The 23,358-nt window shown below is 39.1% G+C and overlaps 1 non-coding gene across 1 annotated transcript; it reads left to right on the top strand.

Moving 5' to 3' along the window:
- Positions 1-13,667: 13,667 nt before the first annotated feature.
- LOC141716273 (small nucleolar RNA R71) lies at positions 13,668-13,774 on the top strand. Its single transcript, XR_012572988.1, has one exon. It is a non-coding gene; the product is annotated as a small nucleolar RNA R71 (small nucleolar RNA).
- The last annotated feature ends 9,584 nt before the right edge of the window (positions 13,775-23,358 follow it).

Here is a 23,358-nt window from a genome sequence, read left to right as displayed (position 1 = left end):
AGTAGATGGTAAGGATGGTTGATCGACTGGAGGGCGAGAACGCGAATCTTCGATGTAGGATGGACCAGTTATATCGTGAGAACTTTGATGACGAGCCGAACCGTTCCCGACTGATAGCCAGGCTTGAGGAGATCATCCAGATGGCTGGGGACCGATTGGCATTGATGATCCCACAACGTGAGAGAGAGAGAGAGTCAGATCACTCTTACCGCCATTGTCGAAGAGCTCCGCCAAGTCATTAGCCATTTCCATGCCCCTGTTTCCCCACCATCCTCTTAGACTATCATATAGTCCACTTGTTCCCAGCATTATTGTTGATTAGTACTTTGATTTCCATTTTGTACTTTTTACCCAGATTGTTTCGGGAAGACTTTATTTCCCATTCGTACTTTATTCGCACTTTTCATTCGAACTAATGTTAAATCCGCACTTTGATTATCTCTATAATATTTCCATCTCATTACCATGCTATATACTTGCTTAGATATAATTTTTTTGTTTAAATTCTGTTGATCCCTTTAGAAATTGATCATGTTTAATCTTTCCCTAAGATATCCCTTGAATAAGACCTTACTACTTGATATTTACCCAGATTATAACTTGTTTATGCAGAATTTGAACTGTGAATAAACTTTTCTTATCTATATTCAGAAATATGCCTCCTCGTAGAGCTCGCAACACCAATACCGGGGATCATGAAGATCCACCACTTAACTTGGCTCAACTTCTGTTGCCCTTGCTCAACAACAACTCCTTCAGCAACAATTTCAACAACAACAACAACCACCTCCACCACCACCAACCCCTACCACTTTCAAATCATTCCAAGCTGTGAACCCACCGGAGTTCTGTGGAACTCAAGATCCTATAGAAGCCCAATGTTGGCTTAAAGAAATGGAGAAAGCTTTCACGCTAGTTGATGTAAGTAAAGAACAGAAGGTCGACTATGCTTCTTATTTTCTGAAAGGCGAAGAGAACTATTGGTGGGAGTCAGCCCATGATTTAGAAGAAGAAGAAGAAATTATCACTTGGGGTAGATTCAAGAAGATTTTCTTAGACAAGTATTTCCGGAGGTATATGTAGACTCAAATGGAATTGAAGTTCTTCGAATTGAAACAAGAAGGAATGACTGTGGGAGAGTACGAGAAGAAATTCACTGAATTGGCTAGGTTTGTTGGAGATTATGTGGACACAGATGAAAAGAGAGCGAAGAGGTTTCAACAGGGATTGAAGCCTTGGCTACGAAGTAGAGTGGCTGCTTTTGAATTGGCCACATATGCTGAAGTGGTCCAGAAGGCAATATAATTGAAGGAGAAAGTGATCAAAACTTGAAGGAGAAAGAGAGTAAGAAAAGAAAGTTTGGAAGCAATGATGAAGGATCGGCTCGAGGGAGCCAAAGTGGCAAGAATTTCAAGAAGTTTGGATTCCAGAACCAGGGAGGACCCCGAAGTTTTAAAAAGGGTGATAATAAGAGTCAAAAGAATAGGATTCAAGGGCCAAGTGGTCAAAGATCCCAGCAAGCAACAAATCCGGAGTGTAAATTCTGCAATAAGAGACACATAGGTAACTGCAATAAGGCTGACATCATTTGTTACAAGTGTAATTCGAAAGGTCATTATGTGAATGAGTGCCGGAACCCGAAGCCTCTAGTTACATGCTTCAAGTGTGGAAAGAATAATCATATGTCTAGGGATTGCAAGACCCCCAGAAATAGCAAGTTGATGCAATTGACGGACGCCCCTTACAATCAAGCAATGACATCTTCTGTTCCAACTCTTCAACTACCCTCAAATCAACCTTTTGAATCTGCAACTCCAGTGTTCCCTCCTTCCTATCCTGCTCAGGCTAGGACATTCAACATGAATATCAAAGATGTTGTTCAGCGTTCTGAAGTTATGGCAGGTACGCTTTCTGTCAACAACATCAATGCTAAAGTGTTATTTGATTCTAGAGCTACTAGATCTTTCATATCTGAATCATTTTTTGGCAAGTTGTATTGTGAAATTGAACCGTTAGTTGAACCCTTATCTATCATTTTGGCTAATCGGGAACAAGTATCCGTTAAAAGTATTTTTCCCCGGTGTAGAGTAGAGATTTCAGGCTATAGTTTCCCTGCTTCCCTTATACCTTTTCAACTAGGAGAATTTGATGTTATATTAGTAATGGATTGGTTAGCAGAACATGGTGCTCAAATAGATTTTAAGAAGAATAAAGTGATTCTTAAGTCCCCTCAAGGAAAGAAAGTAGAGGTTATAGGGTAGAAACAAGTTAAAACATTTTTTACAATGATTCAAGCGAAAAAGTTGTTAAGACAAGGGTGTGAAGGGTATTTGGCTCATGTAATTGATAGATCTAAGGAAACGCCGAATATAGAAGGTATCCTGATAGTTAACGAATTTCTCAATATATCTCCTGAGGAACTTCCTGGATTGCCGCCTGATCGTCAAATTGAGTTTTCCATCGACTTAGCGCCCGGCGTGGAACCTGTATCGAAGGCACCTTATCGTATGGCACCAGTAGAAATGAAAGAATTGGCCAAGAAACTACAAGAGTTATTGGATAAAGGAGTTATAAGGCCAAGTGTATCTCCGTGGGGTGCTCCAGTTCTGTTTGTGAGAAAGAATGATGGAAGTATAAGACTGTGCATCGACTATAGAGAGTTGAACAAATTGACAATTAAGAATAGGTACGCTTTACCTCGTATTGATGATTTGTTTGATCAACTTAATGGAGCAACTTACTTCTCGAAGATTGACTTACAATCAGGATATCATCAGTTGAAGATTAAGCCGGAAGGCATACCAAAGATTGCTTTCAGAACCAGATACTGACATTACGAGTTTTTAGTTATGGCATTTGGATTGACAAATTCGCCAGCCGCCTTTATGGATTTGATAAACCGAGTATTCAAGGAGTATTTAGACAAGTTTGTCATTGTGTTTATTGACGACATTCTAATATACTCAAAGACAAAGGAAGAATATGTTGAACATCTGAGAATAGCTTTGGAGACTTTAAGAAAGGAGAAGTTATATGCCAAGTTTTCGAAATGTGAATTTTGGCTGCGAGAAGTTCAATTTCTAGGGCATATTGTCGGAAGTGAAGGTATTCGAGTTGATCCAGCAATGATCGAAGCTGTAATGAATCGGCAAGGGCCAAAGACCCCGACTGAAGTTAGAAGTTTCATGGGATTGGCCGGATATTATCGAAGATTTGTGAAGGATTTCTCAAAGATTGCAGTACCATTGACAAAATTGACCCGAAAGAATGAGAAGTTTGAATGGATGGAGAGTTGTGAGAAGAGTTTTCAAGAATTGAAGCAGAAGTTAGTCATCACACCAGTATTAGCCCTGCCAGATGATCAAGGAGACATTATAATATTTAGCGATGCGTCACACAAAGGATTGGGATGTGTTTTAATGTAACACGGGAAGGTGATAGCCTACGCGTCAAGACAACTTAAGCCTCACGAGCAAAGGTACCCAACTCATGACTTGGAATTGGCTACATTTGTATTTGCTTTGAAGCTGTGGAGACATTACCTATATGGAGAGAAATGTGAGATATATACGGATCACAAGAGCCTGAAGTACATTTTCACTCAAAAGGAATTAAACATGAGGCAACGAAGATGGTTGGAGTTGATTAAGAACTACGATTGCACAATCAATTATCATTCCTGGAAAGCGAATGTAGTAGCGGATGCTTTAAGTCGCAAGGAGAGATTGAATATGTTGACTATGGCCCAAGAGTTATCAAAGGAATTTGAGAACATGGGAATTGAGATTCGAGTTCCAAGTGCACCTACAGAAGTGATTTGTACGATGACATTTCAACCAGAATTATTATAAAAGATTAAGAAGTGCCAAGAAGAAGTGATGAATCAAAGGATGAATGAGTTGACCGGAGAAGAGATTTGCACTTAAAAAGATAACCAAGGAATTCTAAGATTCTCCTCAAGAATTTGGATACCGAATGTGGAAGAATTGAAGAATGAGATTTTGAAGGATGCTCGCAACTCAGAATTTTCTATTCACCCGGGAAGCACAAAAATGTACCAAGATTTCAAACAGAACTTTTGGTGGCTGGATATGAAGAAGGAGATTGCACAATGGATTAGTAGATGTTACACTTTCCAGAGGGTAAAAGCCGAACATCGGAAACTGAGTGGGCTAATTCAACCCATAGAGATACCTGAATGGAAGTGGGAGCACATTGCAATGGACTTTATAGTTGGATTACCAAGGACAAAATCTAATCACGGAGGTATTTGGGTAATAATTGATCGATTGATTAAGTCAGCTCATTTTCTATTGATAAACGAGAGATTCTCAATGGATAAGCTGATTCATATGTATCTAAAGGAAATTGTCACTCACCATGGAGTTCCAGTATCTATTGTGTTGGATAGAGACCCTCATTTCAACTCCAGATTTTGGAAGCAATTCCAAGAACATTTGGGAACTCAACTCAAGATGAGCACTGCCTATCACTGTTAGTCGCTAAACACGCGCTAATAATACACGCGAGTATACGAGTTCGCAAGTAGTATAGAATCTTTTCTGGTTCGTTCCCACAGAGACTGTATTGGTTAACTATCTAATTTATGCACCTAAGCAACAATGTATGGTTATTATCCAATGCTAAGACGATAACAAATTGAGATTGTTTATAACTAAGAATTACGCTAATAGTTATAACTACGACAATAAGATTGACTGAATTGATATATATGACAAACATGAGATTCTAACTTCATTAAATACTTCATTCAATAGCCTTATTCTTCTTAACCTTATCATGCAATGGTGATGACACTAATCAGATAACACAAAACTGATAAATGCCAACTTTCATTGCACGAGTACCATTCTACCCATCCACAAAAGAGATAGAAGCTGAATAGGCACCAATTATATTGAGACCCTATATGTCTATAGAATTTGACAACATAACGGTTTAAGCACAAGTTATCTATCTTCATTACATAGGGCAAGTAAGATGGTTAAAATTACCTACGAATCATGCATAACAAATACATGAACCTATGCTAGCATGGCAAGTTCTAAATCCTTAAATTCACTTTCGCTTCATTAAGAATTAACACACAATCTTATAAGTTCACGATGCTCATAAGACGAATACACACAACCAATACTTGGATATCAAACAGTCACCACATACTAAGGCATCAAACAATTTAACTAAAGAAATCCATAAATAAATCCGCTAGAACCCCACGATAACGATTAGCCCATAATCGGACTCATCATCAACGTGGGTTCCGATGGAAACATGATATAACAAATGTAGTCTTTATACGAATAAATAAAACCAAGTACAAACAAGAGTATAGGTTCAGCAAAACAAGAAGCAAGCATCCAAATTACAACTCAAAACAAAGATTCACAAGAATAAACTAGATCATCTTCGCCTTTGTTGAATTGTGCTAAAAGTCTATTGACGTCTTCTCCTTGCGCTCTGGTCCATCTCTGACATGTCTTTTTATTAAAAATGACCTAATATGAATATATATAGCAGCCCTCAACAATCTGGAAGCTTCACTTTTAGAATTGTAATAGAAACAGGATTCTGAAATTCGGCCTCGGCGCGGCCGCGCGCTATCACAGCGCAGGCGCGCGCTATAACAGTGCGGGCGCACTGCATTTCTGGAACCTCGACGCGGCCGCGTGCTATCACAGCGCGGGCGTACTGTCCTTCTGGGAAAAATTCAGATTTCTTCTTAAAACTTGCTGCTTCGAGCTGGCTTTCCACGAGCTTTTATTCCAACACCACCTAGACACCAAATTAGCACCAAAACAATGCTAATTCACCTGATTACCTGAATAGTTCCTGAAATGTAAAAACACTAGAAAACATATTAAAACACATAATAGCTTGAGTACAAATACACCAATTCAAAGCTTATTAGAGCATAATAAAGTATCATAAATGCCACTCTACATACCCCAAACTTGAATCGATGCTTGTCCTCAAGCATAAACAGACTCAAAGAACAAGAAACAAAAATGTATGAATGCAACTATATGAAGGCAACAATCCCCAATAGAATAACTCAACCAACCAACAAGCAACATATCAACAAATGCATTTATTCACATGAAAATCAATCAAATCATACAAATCAACTTACAAACTAGAGACGTGCGTGTGTGAAGATGCTTACAGATATACTATCACAACTAGATCAATAATCAGGACTCACTACTCATCAAGGAAATCGCAAGGCTATAAATAAAATAAAAAGCTAGACTCAAAATAACTTATAACACTTCAATTCTTATATTGGAGTTTTATACGGATTCATGCTTTTATTCACTACAAAACAACACAAGTATGCTTATTTGATCGTGCAATGAGTGAGGTCCATAAAAGACTTATACAATAGTACCCATGTAGCGAGCGTTAGGTTAGCGGATCCCAGACCATAAAAGCCTTAGGTCACTAGGCACAAAGTCCCCTAAGAACTTAATAACTCGAGTACTAAAGAGCCCACTCGTGATCAATTATACATAACACTTATTCTTTTTTTTTCTTTCTTTTTTTTCAACAATTTCTGAATGAGTGTGTTTCGCTCCATCTCTTTCAACCCTAGACTACTCATAAAAATATGAGCCGGCTACTAGCCATTTGACACCTAGCCACACAACTAGCAATGAAATCCAATTTCTCCAATTTTTAAATATCCATGTTTTTTATTATTAAGAGAATACCCTAAATTCTAAATATAAACAAGCGATTAAACCTCGACAAATCAAATAAACCATGATCATGATCTAGAACTCTAACAACCTATAAGACTTAGTAAAATACAAGTATCTCTATCATGCAAATCAATCCAATAAGACTCGGTATCACTAAATACGACGTCACTACACTAGCATCAATATCGCAAGTCAATCAGAAAAAGTATCTAAGGGATCATGCTAAAATGCAAATGCATGAAACTACATGAACAAAATATCATAAAAACTACCAAAATAAAAAAAAATTACATGGAAAAATATGCAACCTATATGAACTAAACTATCATGAACATGCAAACTATTTGAGACTCACACAAACATATTCCTTCAACTACTACCCCCAAACTTAAAATATTCACTGTCCTCAGTGAAGGTAATAATAAGGAATCAGGAATACCTACTCCGAATCAGAATCCTTAGTGTCAAGTGTGTCAGGAGGCGGATACACAGAGTCATCACCAAATACTGGTCACTGAATATCAATTCTGGTGGCTCTAAATGCAATCCCAAGTGCCTGGGTGAGATCCTGTGCAAAATGACTATAGATGTCGTGCATCGCATCCATCCTCCTCACAAGATGCCTATACCGCGTCGAGCTCAAACCAGCTCCCATGTCCACTCTTATTGCCTCCTGCTATTGTTGCGATGGTCCTCGTTCATCTCCTAACTGAGATCTCCATGCAGTCCTGCTCGCCTAACTAGCAGCTGACCTCCCACCAGGTAGGTGGTTAAAAGAATAACCAAGCCCCTTCAGATCGGGCTTGCCTTCATCCCATTCCTGCATCATAGCCAAAGTAGTACTATCGAACGGAGCACTCAGAATCTGCAACTGCTCATGTGTGGACCAATACACACCAACTGCCACACACAGCTTTGTCACCACTGACACATATAGAATAGACCCCGTAGTGCTCCCCCTCAAAAACCTCAGAATCCCCTGGTATATCACCATCCCCAAACCTACATAATCACCATGCAAAATGCCCCATAGCAGACATGCACACTCCACCGTAACCTCATGCACATGCGAAGATGGCATGATATTAGCACATATAAAAGCGTTTCATGCACGGGAAAACCTGTTCATGCCAGACGCCGGGAATGTAGAATACTCGGTGGTTGTGCCCCTCTTGATCTTCCAATGTGTGTCGGGCCGACACAGAGTAGCAACAATAAGATCCAGATCAAAGTCCTCTGGAGTCTTATCATTCCAGGTATCCTGCCCCACCTTCTTCACGGGCTGCTCAATCACGGTCCTGATAGCCTCTGCACTATACTCCACCGTCCTCCCTCGCACCACAGTGAAGCCATTCTTCTCGGCCTTGGTGTTCGTATAGAACTCGCGAACCATAATCACATGCACATCGGCTGGTGCCTCGCAAAAAGGAACCCAACCCATCTCCAAGATCATCTCCAAAAGCTTACCATTATTCCCAGATGGCAGGAACCCTCTCTCCTTAGCAATAGGCTTCGCGAGAAGCCTCATGTACTCCTCCTCAGCCTCGGGAGGAGAAAACCTGGGCCTCACACCACTCGAAGTTGAAGAATTGGTGGCGCTGCTATCGACTTGAGTTCTTTGTCTCTTGGGTGCCATGGAAATTGATTAGAGAGAATAAGAGTTGTGTTTGAGAGAGAATTTGTGTTTGAGAGTTTGTGAATTGGTGAAGAAGTTTGTGTATGGGGTGTATGTATATATAGGTGGTGAAAAAAGAATTAGATATGGAATAGAAGTGGGATTTAATTATGGGAATAATGGGAGTAATGGCTTTGATTTGGAGAGAGAATTATGGGATGTGGGGGAGTAAAATTTGGTTAGGAATTGATTTTGGAACAAAATTCCCATTCCCCCCCTTAAACAGCCTTTTATTTTTTTCCAAAGTCAGGACATGGCGCGGGCACGTGCTGGGACGTCGCGGGCGCGCGCTACTTCTGCTAAACCAGCGCGGACGCGCGCTGTAACCACACAGGCGCGCAGTGTTTCTGTGTAAATGGCGCGGCCGCACAATAAGACCGCTCGGGCGCGCCAGGCTTTTATAGTCAGACCTGTATTTTTCCAATTTTTTGATTTTTTTGTGATTTTCTCTTTTCTTCTTGCTTCCTCTACTTACTAATGTCAACAAACTTGGGTTGCCTTCCAAGAAGCGCTTCTTTTACGTCGCTAGATCGACGTAGAATCTTGAGATCAAGTAGATAATAAAACGGCACTAACCACCTCACGGTTTGCCGCGTCACCATAATAATGCTTCAACCGTTGACCATTTACCTTGAATGCTTGGCTGGATCATTCTCAAAAATTTCCACCGCTCCATGTGGAAACACAGTTTTGATTATGAAGGGCCCTGACCATCTTGACTTCAACTTTTCAGGAAAAAGACGGAGATGATAGTTGAATAAAAGAACTTGTTGCCCTGGCACAAATTTCTTGAGCACTAGACCTCAATCGTGCCACCTCTTCACTTTCTCCTTATACATCTTGTTGTTTTCATAAGCTTGAAGTCGAAAATTGTCAAGTTCATTTAATTGAAGCATCCTCCTCTTTCCAGCTGCATCCAAGTCCAGATTCAATTTCTTCAAAGCCCAAATGCTTTATGCTCGAGCTCCACAGGCAAATGACACCCCTTACCATACACTAACTGAAATGGCGACATTCCCAATGGAGTCTTATATGCTGTTCTATACGCCCAAACAGCTTCATCAAGCTTTAAAGACTAATCCTGCCTTGATGGACATACCACTTTCTCCAAAATGCGCTTGATCTCTCTGTTAGATACCTCAACTTGACCATTTATCTGAGGATGATAAGCCGTAGTAATGCGATGATTCACATTATACCTTTTCATCAAAGCAGTTAACTTGCAATTGCAAAAATGCGACCCCTCATCACTGATTATGACTCTTGAAGTTCCAAACCTTGTAAATATTTGCTTGTGAAGAAAATTAAGCACCACTTTCGCATCATTTCTTGGCAACGCCTTAACTTCAACCTATTTTGACACATAACCAACTGCCAACAAGATATACTGATTGTTATAAGATGAGACAAATGGCTCTATGAAGTCAATTCCCCAAACATCGAATACCTCAACCTCGAGAAGCATATTAAGAGGCATTTGATATTTTTTAGACATATTACCCACTCGTTGACATCGATCACATTTCAAAATGAACCGATGAGCATCTTTAAACAATGTTGGCCAAAAGAAACCTGTTTGAAGAACACGAGCTGCTATCTTTTCTCCACCATAATGTCCTCTATAAGCCGTTTAGTGGCAATCTCACAAGATTCACCCCGTTTTGCTGTAACGAATACATCTCCTGATGATTTGGTCAGCTCCTTGGTGAAAAAGAAAGGGCTCATCCCACATATACCACTTCACCTCATGAAGAAACTTCTTTCTTTGAGCATAAGATAAGTCGGGAGGCATGATATTACTCACAAGATAGTTCACAATGTCTGCAAACCACGTTTTTCTTCCTACACTCTAAACAGCTGCTCGTCAGGAAAAGACTCATTTATCAATGTCTTATCCAATAAAGTAGCATTAGGATTCTCTAAACGCGAGAGATGATCAGTAACTTGATTTTCAGTTCCTTTTATGTCCTTGATCTCTAGTTCAAGTTCTTGGAGCAAAAGAACCCATCAAATCAATCTAGGCTTCGAGTCCTTCTTTGAGATGAGATATCGAATGACGGCGTGATCAGTGAAAACTCTCACCTTAGTCCCAAGTAGATAAGATCGAAATTTATCAAAACTGTAGATAATAGCCAAAAGTTCTTTCTCCGTAGTAGTGTAATTCAGTTGAGCACCATTTAGAGTCTTACTAGCATAGTAGACTACATGAAATATATTGTTCTTTCTCTGCCCAAGAACTGCTCCAACTACATAGTCACTTGCATCACGCATCATCTCAAAAGGCTCATTTTAATCAGGTGCGGTTATGACTGGTGCCGTGATTAAACTCTTCTCAATGTCTCAATAGCTGCAAGGCACTCGTCATCGAATCTAAAAGGAACATCTTTCTCTAACAGACTGCACAAAGGCTTTGAAATTTTCGAGAAGTCCTTGATGAAACGCCTGTGGAAACCCGCATGACCAAGAAAACTGTGAATCCCCTTGACAGAATTAGGTGGAGGAAGATTCTCAATGACCCCCTGGCCTTGTCCACCTCTAGACCCTTATTAGAAACCTTGTGCCCGAGAATAACGCCTTGACGCACCAGAAAATGACATTTCTCCCAATTGAGAACCAGATTTGTCTCAACACACCTCTTGAGAACGTGTCCCAGATTCTGCAAGCATTCATCAAATGAATCGCCAAAGACTGAGAAGTCGTCCATGAACACCTCCACATTCTGGCCAATCATGTTAGAAAAGATGGCCATCATACATCTCTGAAATGTGGCTGGTGCACCACACAGACCAAAAGAAACTCGTCTGAAGGCGAAAGTACCAAATGGACAAGTGAAGGTAGTTTTCTCCCGATCTTCTGGAGCGATACAAATCTGATTGTAACCCGAATAGCCATCCAGAAGACAGTAATACTCATGACCAACCAACCTGTCAAGCATCTGATCAATGAAGGGCAATGAAAAATAGTCCTTCCTAGTGGCTTTGTCCAGCTTCCGATAGTCCATGCAGACTCTCCACCCCATGACTATCTGTGTAGGAATAAGCTCATTCTTCTCATTTGCTACCACAGTAATTCCACCTTTCTTTGGCACACATTGAACCGGGCTTACCCATGAACTGTCAGAGATAGGATAGATGATCCCTGCATCTAGCCACTTCAGAATTTCCTTCTTCACTACCTCCTTCATGATAGGATTAAGTCTTCTTTGCTGCTCGACTGTAGACTTGCTACCTTCCGCTAGCAGAATTTTATGCATACAGTAAAAAGGGCTGATCCCCTTAATGTCTGCTATAGTCCATCCAATTGCCGACTTGAACTCTCAGAATCCTCAAAAGCTTTTCATCATCACTACCTGAAAGGTCAGATGCAATAATAACTGGCAGAGTAGATGCATCACCTAAAAATGCATACCTCAAATGCTCAGGTAAAGGCTTAAGCTCAAGAGATGGAGGTTCCTCAATAGAAGGCTTGAGGCGTTTAGGAGCTTTGTTCAATTCCTCCATTCCAAGAGATTCAAAAGGCATATCAATTTTCCTTTTCCAGGGAGAAGCATTTAAATATTGCAATTGCTCTTCACCTTCATCATCTTCACTGTCTGAATTCCCCAATAAGGCTTTTTCTAAGGCATCAGACCATAGAAAATTGATCAAGTTCTGATGTGACCACCGAATCGACCAACTCCACTTTTAAGCACTCCTCATTATTAGTAGGAAATTTCATAGTATTGAACACATTAAAAATAACATTCCGATCCAGCACTCGCATTGTAAGCTCACCCTTCTACACATCGATCAAGGTTCGGCTAGTTGCCAAGAAAGGTCTTCTCAAGATTATGGGAATCTTTTTATCCTCCTCGAAATCAAGAATTACAAAATCAGCAGGAAAAATGAGTTTATCAACCTTGACCAAGACATCCTCCACAATACCTCGCGGATATGTAATAGAACAGTCGACCAACTGCAAAGTCATATAAGTTGGTTTGGGATCAGGTAAGTCCAACTGCTTGAAGATTGACAAAGGTATCAGATTGATGCTAGCTCCCAATTCACATAATCATCTGTCAAAAGACACTTTTCCAATAGTACATGGAATAGTGAAGCTTCCTGGATCTGTAAGCTTTGGAGGCAACTTCTGCTGCAGCACAGCACTACATTCCTCCGTGAGAGCGACAGTCTCTAAATCATCTAGCTTCACCTTCCGAGGTAGAATACCTTTCATAAACTTTGCATAACTAGGCATCTGCTCGAGAGCCTCAGCGAAAGGTATATTGATATGAAGTTTCTTGAACACCTCCAAAAACTTCTCAAATTGCTTGTCCAGCTTTTTCTTCTGCAGCCGCTTGGGAAAAGGCGGTGGAGGATAGATCTGCTTCTCCCCTCTATTACCCTCAGGAGGAGTGTGCTCAATAATAGTCTTCCTTGGTTCCACTTCTACTTTCTGTTGCTCTACTTCTTTCTCAGCCTCAGCTTCTTCAGTCAATGCTTGAGTTTGTTCAGGATTTGCAACCTTTCCAGACCTCAAAGTGATTGCCTTTACCTGCTCCTTAGGTTCCTTCTTTCCTGTCACTTCAGTGTCACTAGAGAATGTACCAAGTTGACTATTTAGCAAGGCATTGGTAATTTGCCCAATTTGATTTTCCAAGGTCTTGATAGAAACAGCTTGACTCTTGCACATAAGCTTCAACTCCTCTAATTCAGATTTTTCATTAGCTGGTTGTAGCTGAAGTTGTTGTCTTGGTGCATACTGCGGTTGTTGAAAACCATGGGGGGTTGTACTGCTTAGCTGGATATTGCTGATAAGGTTGTTGAACCGCATTTTGAGTGCTGCTACAGCTGAAATTAGGATAATTGCGATTGTTGGGATGATAGGTGGCTGGCACTGGTTGCTGCGATCGCTGGAAGTTGCTCACAAACTGAGCTGATTCACTAGAAATTACGTACTGATCAGTCTCGTGAGCACCAGCACAAAACTCACAGACACTAGCGATTTGATTAACTCCATAATTAGCCAAAGTGTCCACCTTCATCATCAAAGTCTTAAGTTGGGTAGCGATAGCAGTTGTTGCGTCCAACTCCAGAATTCCTGTGACTTTTCCCTGAGTCAACCTCTGGAAAGGATTCTGGTACTCATTAGCAGCCATCAGTTCAATAAATTCATAAGCTTCATCGTAGCTTTTAGCCCACAAGGCTCCTCCTGATGCTGCATCAAGCATGGGTCTAGAAGTAACACCCAATCCATTGTAGAAGCAGTTAATAATCATCCAATCAGGCATGCCATGGTGTGGGCACTTCCTTAGCATCTCCTTATATCGATCCCAAGCCTCACACAGAGATTCTCCAGTTTGCTGCACGAACTGGGTAAAAGCATTTCGGATTATTGCAGTCTTCGCCATGGGGAAGAATTTAGTGAGAAATTTTTGAGCAAGATCTTCCCAAGTTGTGATAGACCCTGCTGGTAGAGAGTGTAACCAGCACTTAGCTTTGTCCCTCAGAGAGAATGGGAAGAGTCATAGATTGATAGCATCTTCAGTCACATCATTGAATTTGAAAGTGTCGCATATCTCGATGAAATCCCTGATGTGCATGTTGGGGTCTTCAGTAGGAGAACCCCCAAACTGAACTGAGTTCTGTATCATCTGGATCGTGCTTGACTTGATCTCAAAAGTGTTAGCCCTGATGGCTGGTCTGATGATGCTAGACTGAATGTCATTAATCTTAGGTTAAGAATAGTCCATCAAAGCCTTCGGATTTTCTGCTTGATCACCCATAGCTACTACAATTGGCTCTTCAACTTTCTCTTCTTCTTCTACCTTCTTTTCTTCCTCAAAAACTTCCATACGAACTACCACAAGTTCTTCCTCGGCTTTATCCAGTGTTCTCTTATAAGTACGCGAACGCGTATGCATACACCCTCGCTAGAGTACCTGAAACCAGACAAGGAACAAATAAGTAACAATGTCCGAGTTAATGAACTTTAACGACCACTGATGGAAAGCACATAAACTATAAATTAACACTGCAGTCCCCGGCAGCGGAGCCAAAAACTTTTTAGTCACTAAACATGCGCTAATAATACACGCAAGTATATGCATTTGCAAGTAGTATAGAATCTTTTCTAGTTCGTTCCCATAGAGACTGTATTGGTTAACTATCAAATTTATGCATCTAAGCAACAATGTATGGTTATTATAAAATGCTAAGACGATAACAAATTGAGATTGTTTATAACTAAGAATTACGCTAACAGTTATAACTACGAGAATAAGATTGATTGAATTGATATATATGACAAACATGGGATTCTAACTTCATTAAATACTTCATTCAATAGCCTTATTATTCTTAACCTTAGCATGCAATGGTGATGACACTAATAAGATAACACGAAACTGATAAACGCCATTTTTTATTACACCAGTACCATTTTACAGACATCCACAAAAGATATAGAAGCTGAATAGGCACCAATTATATTAAGACCCTATATGTCTATAGAATTTGACAACATAACGGTTTAAGCACAAGTTATCTATCAAAGTCAAAGTGCTTCTAAGTGCGACACCTAGGTGACATAGAATGGTTTCTAGTGTCATTGAACCTTCTTCCACTAAACTTTTGCTACTCAACTTACTACACTTGAATCTTAGAACCTAAACCTAACTTGTGCACTTGGAATGACAGCAAGGCCTACCCTAGGCCTCCCTGGGCCTACTCCCAAAGTTGACTCTCCCCTGAACCAACGACACTCAAACTGCCCTGTTTTGCTCTCACTTTATACCCTTGTTTTCAACTCTACACACCCAATCTATGGCTTGTAAACCTCCCATATACTCCCTAGTATCGTTGCTAACCGAGGCCTAATGAGAGCCTACCCATAACACCACTTTATGACCTCCAAACTACACCAAACTTAAAATATCCCCTGTTTCGGCAGATTTAGTTTTTTCATGTGTGCACCTCACTAAATGGTAGGTTTTATTTAATCTAAGGCATATAGACTCAAGTATAACCTAAGTCCCAATTCTCCGCATCTCGGGCCTACCAAGGCCTAATAAACGCCCATTCAAAACTCACCTACAACTAATGTGCAAATCTGGAAAAACCAAGTTTCCTACTCTAATCCCTCCACCTTAACTCCCACTTTAAAACCAAGAAATCAACCTTAACCCAAGCAACCCAACTGAACTAATACTCTCAACTAATACCTCAACAAATGGAGAGACCATTCATACCCTAATGCACCTCCATGCAAACAATTCATAAGCAATTCAAGTTAACAATTTATCACGATTTCGGCTAAACATGAAAGATCATTTCTTACAAATTCGACTTCAAACACTTACCCAATACTAGTAATCATGTATACTATCTTACCTTCACTAATTTTAGCAAAATAACATGGCAACAACTCATATTATGCACAAACAAATTTGAATTTCAAGAGTTTAATCATGCATGCATGTTTTCGAATATAGTAGCAAAAGTATCATGGTTTTCCATCAAAATCTCATCTTAAAACTAACATGCAAGACTAGAAATGGCCATAAAATGAATGATCTCTAACATGAAAAGAGTTTTATCAAGTTTCTTTTATAAAAAAACATAATACTAGCACATAAGTAATGTATCTCATGGAGAAGCCTTGGATTCACAAGAATCAAGGTTTTTCTCTTTGAGTTTAAACAAAAACACAACATGCAACCATAAATAATCAAATTTTAAGCATAAAAATCTTTGGGAATTGAGTAAACTAATCATGGGAAGTGAAATTACACTAGAAGAGGGTGAGAAATTGATGAAAAATGGAAGGGAATGGGGGATGGGGGTGTTCGGTCGAGAGGGAGAAGGAGGGAGAAGAGAGAAATAAAATGGAGTGGAGTGGAGTGTGATGGAGAGTTTGAGTGTTCAAGTGAGGTTAATCATCTCCTTTTTGCTTTTATACACATGCAAGAGTAAGTGGACTTTGTTTTTACAAATTTACCGCCTCCCACCAAAAGGCAAGATTTGCATGCAAGGTTAATTGAGTAATTAGGCTAGTGGAAGAGTGGTTAGTGGGGTTGGAAATTCCAATGGTACCCTTGACGTTGTATTGGGAGTAAAATGCATGCATGGATATCTAGGTAATTTTCTAATTAATAATCAAATTAATTATTGAGCATCAATGTTATTAACAAAAATATAATTTCAAAAATTACAAGAGGGGTGTCATAAAATAGCTTAGAATTTTAATGATTTAATAAGATAAATTTCGAAAATTATAAATAAAAATAATTTTAAAAAACGACTTTTCTTAGATAATAAAATGCATTTTATAACCTACATAAATAGCAAAATAATGCATTTCCTAATTTCTAAAATTCCAAATAATATCACACAATTATTTAGCATAATTCTAATCACACAAACACATATTCGTAAAATTTTTATTTAACTCCCTTAATATATATATATATATATATATATATATATATATCGATTCAAGAATAAATAAAATACCGGTTATGACATTCTCTCCCCCTTAAAGGATTCTTTCCTCAGAATCTAAGAAAATAGGTGAAGGTACCGGACTCGCATTTCTAACTTTAATTCCCATGTCGATTCTTCGACTTTGGGATTTCTCCAAAGTACTTTCACTATTTTACTAACTTATTTCTAAGATTCTTCTCTTACTAGTCGAGTATTTTGACAGGTTGCTCCATATAAGACAAATCTTTCTGAATTGGTAACGGCTCATACTCTATCACATGATTGACATCCGGATTATAGTTTTTAAGCAAAGACACGTGGAATACATTATGAACATGTTGATATTGAGGCGGTAGAGCTAACTCTTAGGCTACTTTTCCTACTTGATTTAAGATTTCAAAAGGACCAATATAACGCGGTGCCAATTTCCCCTTTTTCCCAAATCGATTGAAACCCTTCCATGGTGACACTTTCAGCAATACAACTTCACCTACTTGGAAACTCACATCCTTCCGGGCAGGATCTGCATACTTCCTTTTTCTGTCTTGGGAAGCAATTAGTCTCTTACGAATTAAGGCGACTGTTTCCTTAATTTACCAAACTAATTCAGGACCGAGAATTTTCCTTCTCTTACCTTATCCCAATTTGTCGGAGATCTGCATTTTCTTCCGTATAAAGCTTCATATCGAGGCATTCTGATGCTGGAGTGGTAACTGCTGTTGTATAAGAAATCTACGAGTGGTAAGTAATCATCCCAACTTCCTGCAAAATCAATTGCACAGCTGCGCAACATGTCTTCAATTGTTTGTATAGTTTGCTCACTTTGACCGTCCATCTGAGGATGATATGCGGTGCTCATATTTAGCTTTATGCCCAAACTCACCTGAAACTGTCTCCAAAATCTAGAATTGAATCGTGGATCTCGATCTGAAACTATCGATACCGGTACACCGTGTCGTAACACAATTTCGCACACGTACATATAAACCAACCTATCCAATGAAGTCTTCTCGTTGATTGGTAAGACGTGTGCCGATTTCGTAAGGCGATCTACTACAACCCATATAGTGTTGTGTCCGGATTTTCTTTGAGGCAATCCTACTATGATGTCCATGGAGATATTTTCCGATTTTTACTCAGGAATCTTCAATGGTTGAATCAATCTGCTCAGTCTTTGATGTTCCGCGTTTACTCTTTGACAAGTGTAACACTTGGAGACCTATTCTGCAATTTCTCTTTTCATGTTTGGCCACCAAAGTTTCTTTTTCAAATCTTGATACATCTTTGTACTCCCCGGATGAATCGAAAAATTCGAGTTGTGTACTTCCTATAGTATCTCGTTCTTCAATTTAATTGCTTGAGGGATCCAAATCCTTGATACAAATCTCAATATTCCTTACTCATCCTTTTTCGAACATATTTTCCCCCCGTCAGTTGATTATTATCTCGACTCATCACTTCTTCTTGGAATTTCTTTATCTTCAGCAATAGTTATGGCTGAAAAGTCATGTCGTGATAAATCTTTTTTGATGTCCCGCAAATACAGAGTTCTAACACAAATCTTTCAATCTCCTCAGATAACTCCCTTGGCATGGTTATAGTATTCAACCTTTCCTTCCTACTCAAGGCATCGGCTACTACATTCGCCTTTCCTGGATGGTAATATATCAAACAGTCGTAATCCTTGATTAGCTCCAACCATCTCCGTTGTCTCATGTTGAGTTCCTTCTAGGTGAATATATATATATTTCAGACTTTTATGATCCGTGTAGATTTCACACTTCTCCCCGTATAGGTAATGTCTCCATATCTTGAGTGCGAACACTATGACTTCCAATTCCAGATCATGGGTTGGGTATTTCAATTTATGAGGTTTAAGCTGTCGTGATGCATATTCAATCACCTTATTGTGTTGCATTAGCACACGGCCTAATCCTTTATGTGAAGCATCACTATATATCACAAAATCTCCTTTATCGTCGGGTAATACCAATACTGGGGTCGTAACCAATTTCTATTTTAAATCTTGAAAGCTTTCTTCATATTCTGCATTCCATTCAAACTTATGATTCTTCCTTGTCAACTCAGCCAGCGGTGTAGTGATCTTTGAGAAATCCTTTACAAACTTTCTGTAGTATCCAACCAATCCTAGAAAGCTTCTTACTTCCGTAGGAGTCTTTGGTTTCTCCCAACTAATAATCGCTTCGATCTTTGTGGGGTCCACCCTAATTCCTTCGCTTCCAATTATATGCCCTAAAAATTGAACTTCTTTTAACTAAAACTCACACTTTGAGAACTTTGCATAAAACCTCTCTTGTCTAAGAATCTCCAAAACTATCCACAAGTATTGCTCGTGCTCTTCTTCTGTCTTCGAATATATTAGAATATCATCAATGAATGGCACAACAAATTGGTCAAAGTATTTCTTGAAAACTCGATTCATTAAGTCCATAAAAGCTGCAGGTGCATTTGTTAATCCGAAAGGCATTACTAAAAACTCATAATGTCCATATCTTGTCCTAAATGCCGTCTTTAGGATGTCTTCTGGTTTAATCTTTAATTGGTGGTATCCCAACCTCAAATCTATCTTTGAAAAACACTTTTCTCCTTTCAGTTAATCACATAAATCGTCTATTCTCGGCAACGGATACCGATTCTTAATCGTCATTTTGTTCAACTCCCGATAATCAATACAGAGTCTCATGCTTCCGTCTTTCTTCTTTACGAAAAGAATTGGTGCTCCCCATGGTGACGTACTTGGCCTTATGACTCCTTTACCTAAAAGTTCTTGTATCTGACTCACTAACTCTTTCATCTCTGCTGGTGCCATTCTAAAAGGTGCCTTCGAAATGGGTTCAGTGCCTGAAGCGAGATTAATTTCAAACTCGATCTGTCGATCTGGCAGTAGCCTTGGTAATTCCTCTGAAAACACATCCGGGTACTCTTTCACTACTGAAATATCCTCTATGCTAGGAACTTCTTTCTCTGAATCTACTACATAGGCTAAATATGCTTCATATCCTTTCCTAAGTAGCTTGCTGGCTTGAATAGCGGTAAGAAATAGTTACTCTTGCTTCTGTCCCTTAAATATCACCTTACTCCCATTCTTTGCTCGAATATAGACCTTCTTTAACAATCTATCTGAGCATTATTCTTTCTTAACCAATCCATTCCTAATATTATATCAAACTCCCCTAACTTGAAAAGTATCAAGTCGACTGAAAACTTATGCCCGGAGATGTCAATCTCACATTGAGGGCAAAATTGACTCACAAGTATCTTTTCTTGATTGGCAATTACTATGTTCATCACTTTACTCATATTCTTCTTATCACAGTTTAATCTATCAGCAAAAGTTTCTGATATAAAAGATATTATAACTCCTGAATCAATCAATACTTTAGCTTCAACATTGTTTATCGAAAGCTTGTCTGCTATCACCTTGGAATTCTGAACAGCATCCTTCATTTTCAGGTTAAAAGTCCTTGTTGATGCTTGTGGAGTCACTGTAGGTGGTGGAGGTAACGCCAACATTTCTGGTGGTGCTGCGGTTCTAGTGCTTGCTATATTCATCATGCTTTTAATTAATCCGGTTGACCTGCACTCCTTGGCGATATGTCCAACTTTTCTGCACTTGTAGCATGTTACCCCAGGTTTCTGTACCTTACACTCATTGGCCAAATGTCCCTTCTGATTACATCGATAACGTGTCATGTTGAGCTTGTTACAAATTCCCAAATGCTTCTTCCTACAATGCCTATATTCGACCCTTGGTTGTTTGTCATCATTCGTTTGACACTGATTCTACTGATGGTTTCCTCTATTGTCTTGTCTCTTATTCACTTCCCATTTCATCTGTGCATTCCATCCTTTTTGGAATCCAATTCTCTTCACGTTTCTATCTTGCCGGTACCCTGATTCTGACCTCTTCTTCCGACGAAACACTTTCCTCTTCTTATTATCTCTTTCCTTTCTGGATTGTGCTCCATTACTTTCAATCAATGCCACCTTCTGAACTACCCCAGCATAGGTACCAATCTCAAACATCGACACTATATCTCGAATCCAATATTCGAGCCCTTGTTGAAATCTCTGAGCCTTCTCTTCATCGGTATCCACATACTTGGTCATAAATCTTTTACTTCCTTGTTTCAATTCCAAGAATTTCATCTCCATCTGTTTCTGCATATACCGGGGGTAATATTTTTCCAAAACTAACTCCTTAAACCTAGTCCAAGTAACTAGTTGAACTTCTTCCAAAGCTTTGACTGAATCCCACCAATAAATCACTTCTCCTTTTAAGAAATATGTGGCATATATGGTCTTCTGTTCTTCCCCTAGTCGAACCAATTCAAAAGATCTCTCCATTTCTCTTATCCAAGTGTTGGCTAATACTGGATCAGGGGTACCATGAAAAGCTCAACGATTCACATTCTGGAAGGTTTTGAAAGTCGCAATTTATTGAGGTGGCTCTGGTGGATCTGGTTGATGTTGATGTTGATCATGATTCTCTTGGTTTCGAAATTATTGTTGTTTGAATTGTTGTTGAAGAGTTTTTTGTTGTTGAGCAATTGTATTAGTTAGTTGTTAGAGTTTCCAATATTCGAAGCATATTGGGGTCGATTGCAGAAGTAGTATTGGTTTGCTTTGTCTTTTGAGGAGGCATATTTCTGAAAAGAAAATTGGTAACAAGCAGGTATGATTATGACAGAGATTTCAAAGCTAGGTTATCGCGGGGTTAATTTGATCATATGATCTTAGATTTTAACAAGGTTATACATGATTATGAGCAGTAAAGGAGAAAAAATAGGTAAAATTGGGACAACAAAAGTGCTTAAGTAAGCTGGGAACAAGTGCGATAATCATAGGCATGATTCTGAAATAACAGGTTTAACAAGATAGTTAGGAGTATGACAATCATTTCAAAGCCAAGGTGCTATGAAATTAAGGGGGTCACATGCATTCAGATTTCAATTATTAGAAAAAGAGGGGATATACAATTCTAGAAATGAAAGCGAAGCTAAAATGAAATGATAACGAAATGAAACGATAATGCATTAATTATTAAAACAAGGTTTATCTTACAACGCAACCATATAAGGTTTGAATTCCTAAGGTCAACGACATCATAGTTCTGAAAGAAAATAAAGAAGCTACATAGTTCAAGAAATACAATCAATATAAAGGATAGCCAACTGGAAAGGGAATAGGAAGTATGGCTCCTAATTTGGCCTAACAGTCATCTAACTAGGTCTCCTCGTTAACATATCGAGCTATCGGGACCTCTTCCCACTGCTCTCCCTGAAGTACCTTCACAATGCCCTGAAGTTCATCTACTACCATCTGGGTGGTGTACTGGTTGTTGCGGTCACGGTGCACTGGCATCTCCCCGAGCTTAGTGTTAACGAACTGCACCAAGGACTCGAGTCTCCCAATCAACTATGCCTTAGGTTCCTCCTTAAGTCTAGTATCATCCTGAAAAGCTACATCTATTCGCTCCATAAGTCGGTCGTACTTCTCTTGGAGTCTATCAAACTGGAGCCTCAAGTCAGCGTACACGGAGAATGCTATAGTGTCAAATAGCGCCGATGACGAAGAAGAATACATCCTTTGCTGAGAAACAATATATACAAAGGAAAATATTAGGGACTTACTCGAATAATATCTACCTACACTCTCATATTTCCAATATATATATCCTATAACCTATATGGACTGTTCAGGGACTCTAAACCTTAGATCTGATACCAACACCTGTTACAGCCCCAAAATAAACTAACAGAATATAACTAACAAATATAAAGTTATTACAAACAGCTGTTAAAAACATAATCCAAGATCCCAAAGGTTCAGTGTTTGAACAGTCCAACACTACAACTATTACAACTTATATATAAAGCTATCGGTCCTCACAAAAATGCCAACTATACTACCTGAGCTCTCACATAAGCCTCAGCATCTCCACCGGTAGATTTACGAACAGTCTGCTTGAATCTAACCATACTTTCTAGATGAAATAATATGAATGGAAAGCAAGAAGTGAGCCAAACAATCAGCAAGATATATCATAAGACATAATTTAACATCATAGCAATTTATAACTGGAAATTGAGGTGTATGGAATCATATACAAGTCAAAACATTTGTAACCAAATCATTGCTCAAAATAAACGCTACGTATTACAGCCGGTGATCAGCCGCGAAGTAATCCCGAACCTCGCTGGGTTCTAAATAATTTAATGGGATCCCTAGGCATCTTTTAAGCCTAAAATAATAAGTATGAAAGGTACTTGCATCTTAGTCCAATTCACCAATCTCAAGAAAACATTCTTTTTATTTTAAAGAGCAATTATCTTTTATAAAACTGATGCCAAGGAGAACATTATAAAGATATAAACAAAGGGGTTTAAATCATCAATCAAGGATTCGAGTTATGATACTCTTATAAGAATGATTTGACTTCTCACTAGCAGGGTTTTCAAAGATGCAGCAATAG

This window comes from Apium graveolens, chromosome 3 (genome assembly GCF_009905375.1).
Source record: "Apium graveolens cultivar Ventura chromosome 3, ASM990537v1, whole genome shotgun sequence".
NCBI lineage: Eukaryota > Viridiplantae > Streptophyta > Magnoliopsida > Apiales > Apiaceae > Apium > Apium graveolens.
Note: the sequence above shows the minus strand (reverse complement) of the source record. Positions and strands in the feature narration are given on the sequence as shown.